Source organism: Chrysochloris asiatica, unplaced genomic scaffold, assembly GCF_000296735.1.
Source record: "Chrysochloris asiatica unplaced genomic scaffold, ChrAsi1.0 scaffold00520, whole genome shotgun sequence".
Classification (NCBI taxonomy): Eukaryota; Metazoa; Chordata; class Mammalia; order Afrosoricida; family Chrysochloridae; genus Chrysochloris; species Chrysochloris asiatica.
Genome location: NW_006409038.1, coordinates 434,635 through 438,469, shown reverse-complemented (window position 1 = coordinate 438,469; position 3,835 = coordinate 434,635).

Below are 3,835 nucleotides of genomic sequence, written 5' to 3'. Positions count from 1 at the left end.
TAGAACATTTTCTTTGTGGAGTATCTTTATGCCAATTGACCATAGCCAAGATCCAGGTCCATCAACTCATTTTTCTAAGATGTTTGATAATGTCTAGGCATTTTTCATTGTTTTTCCTTCTGTATGCTCCACAATTGGGTCCTGGTGTGATATAAGGATGGTTTTAATCACAAGATCAGTTGTTCAAGCTTACTAACCACTATTCAAAACCTATATGGAAGTTTTCTGTCTCTATATGGTTGCAGACATTTTTGTATCATCTTTAGTAAAACTTTACATGTATGGAATATAAATGACATTGTCTGAGGATTTCTGAATTCTGTTGGGTCCCCTTTATTTAGAATAGGAACAAATATGGATCTCTTCCAGTCAGTTGACCAGGAAGTTGTCTTCCAAATTTTCTTGAATGGATGAGTTAGTGACTCCAGCACTTCATTAGTTTGTTGACTGATTTCAATCTGCATTCCATATATTCCTGGTTCCTTGTTCTTTGCCAATGCCTTCAATGCACCTAGGATTTCTTCCTTCAGGATCATATGTTATTGATCAAGAAGTTATGAAACTTCTTGAAATGGTTGAGTATCAACATACTTTTTTGGTTCAGTGATTCTGTGCATTCTTTCCATCTTCTTTTGATGCTTTCTGCATTATTCAGTATTTTGCCAATAGAATATTCCAATAACATAAGCTGAGGCTTGAATTTTTATTTTGTTTCCACTGCTTGAGAAATGCTAAGTGTGTATTTGACATTGTCTTTTGAAATTTTCTATTCAGCACTTGTAACTCCTTATTCTTCCATTTGCTTTAGGAGCTATATGCAGGAGAGCAAGTTTCATAGTCTCTTCTGACAATCACATTGATCTTTTCCTTTTTTCTTATTTTCTTAATGACCTTTGCTTTCTCCTTGTATACTATTCTTGAGATCATCTCACAGCTCTACTGGTGTATGGTCTTTAGTGTCTAATACATGAAATATGCTCTTTGGATAATTTCTAAATCAGTTTAATTATGTTGTTGTTGTTAGGTACCATCGAGTTGATATCAACTCATAGAAGCCCTATGCACAACAGAACAAAACATTGCCTGGTTCTGGGCTAAACTCACAACTGTTGCCCTGCTTGAGCCCATTGACATTGTCACTTTGCCAGTCCATTTCATCGGAGGTCTTCTCCTTTTTCTCCAACTGTCCACCTTAACAAACATGATATTCTTCTCCAGTGACTGGTCCCTCCTGACAGCATGTCAGAAGTATGAGAGATGAAGTTTGGCCATCCTATCCTCCAAGGAGCACTCTGACTCCAATTCTTCCAACCAAATCTGTTTGTTCTTTCAGAAGTCCATGGTACTTTCAATATTCTCCAGCAACACCATAGCTCAACAAATGCATCAATTCTTCTATGATTTTCTTTATTCATTGTCCAACTTTTACATGCATATGAAAATACTGAAATACCATGGCTTGGGTTAGGTGTACCTTAGTCCTCAAGCTTACATCTTTGCTCTGCAGCACTGTAAAAGGAATTGTGCAGCAGGTTTGCCTAATGCTATACATCATTTGATTTATTGACTGCTACTTCCATGAGAGTTGGTGTTTGAGCCAAGAAAAATGAAGTCTTTAACAACTTCAATATTTTCTCCTTTGATAAGAATGTGGTTTATTGGTAAAGTGGTAATAATTTTGGTTTTCTTTACATTGATATGCAATCCGTACAGAAGGCTGTAGTCTTTGCTACAGTCATCAATAAGTATTTTAAGCCTTCTTCACTTTCAGCAAGCACGGTTGTATCTTCTGCATATTGCAGGTTGTTAATGAGTCTTCCTCCAATCCTGATGCCATGTTTTTCTTCATATAACCCAGCTTCTCAGATTATTTGCTTAGCAACAAGGAACTCTGGTAGTGTAGTGGTTATGAAACAGGTTTCAAACCACAAGGTCAGCAATTCAAAACTACCAGCTGCTCCGCAGGAGAAAGATGAGGTTTTCTGCAACTGTAAAGATTTACAGCCTCGGAAACCCTGGTCAGGTCACTATAGGTCAGAACCGACTCGATGGCAGTTAAAAACAACAAATACGGGTTGAATAAATATGGTGAAGGAATATAACCCTGTCGTACACGTTTCTTAATTTTAAAACATTCAGTGTTTCCATGTTCTGTTCAAACAACTGCCTCTTGATCCAGGTACAGATTTCTTATGAGCACAATTAAGTGTTCCACAATACTCATACTTTTCAATGTTGTCCATAGCTTGTCATGATCCACAAAACTGGAAGAGTTTGCAGAGTCAATAAAGCACAGGTAAACATATTTCTGGTATTCTCTGCTTTCAGCCAAGATCCATTGGACATCAGCAATGATATCTTTCATTCTATGTCCTCTTCTGAATCCAGCTTAAACCTCTGGAAGTTCTCTGTCAATGTATGCTTGCAGCTGTGTCTCTATTACCTTTAGTAAAACTTTACTCACATAGGATATCAAAGATATTCTCTGATTATTTCCGCCTTCTGTTGGGTCATCTCTCTTTGGAATGGGCAAAAATACAGATCTCTTTGAATCAGTTGATCAGATAGTTGTCTTCCATATTTCTTGGCATAGATGAATGAGTGCATCATGCACCGCCTCATTTTCTAGAAAGATTTCAATTGTTATCCCATCACTTTCCGGTGCCTTGCCCTTTGCTAATTCCTTCAATGCACCTTGAACTCCTTCCTTCACGATCATTGGCTCTTGATGAAATGCTACCTCTTAAAATGGTTGAACATTGATTGACCTTTTCCTTTTGGTAAAGTGACTGTATGTGTTTCTTTCATCTTCTTTTTATACTTTCTGCACCATTCAATAATTTGCCCAGAGAATCATTAAGCAAATCTGTTGTAAAAGACCTCTTAAATGTTTAAAAGAGTTAAGATGTCACTATGAGGACTAAGGTGTATCTCACACAACCCATGGTATTTTCAGTTGCCTCATATGCATTTGAAAGTTTAATGAATGTGGAAAGTCATAGTGAAATCAATGTGATTAAATAATGGTTTTGGGTAAGAATATTCCTTAGAAGCTAGGATGGTAAAACTTCATCTTTCAGATTTTGCAAGTATTACAAGGAGAGACCAATTTCTGTAGATGGACATGTTAGTAAGATGTAGGGTCAGCAAAAGACAGGAATTCTCTCAAGGAGATGAATTGGCACAGTGACAGGAGGAATGGGCTCAAGCACAGCAATGATTATGAGGATGGCACAGGACCAGTCAGTGTTCTGTTTTATTGTGCATAAGGTCACTATGAGTCATTACCAACTCAATGGCACTTAACAACAACAACAACAAAATACCAAAAGTACCATAGTGAGCCAGAATTAAAAGCAAATCTGCTTGGAAGAAGTATGGTCAGAATTCTCCTTAGAAGCAACAATTGCTAGACTTTGTCTCTTATACTTTGGACATGCTCTTAGCAGGAACCAGACCCTAGGGAAGGAAGTCATGCTTGGTAAAGTGGATGGTCAGTGGAACAGAGGAAGATCCCCAAAGAGATGGAGTCACACAGTAGCAGTAACAATGAGCACAAGCATAATAACAATTGTGAGGATGTTACAAACCAGACAGTGTTTTCTTTTATTGTTCATAAGGTCTCTATGAGTTCAAAGCAACTCAATGACACCGAACAACCTAACAGCAATCCTTCCTCAAATGGTTCTACACCCTTTGATTTACGAGTCAATGCAGCAGTTTTGGCACCATCAAGAAATTCAGATTGTCTTCCTTTTCTATTTTATTTTGAGTTTTAATAACAAAACTGCCTGAAGGGGCAACACCAGGGCTATATTATGGATGTGATAAGATT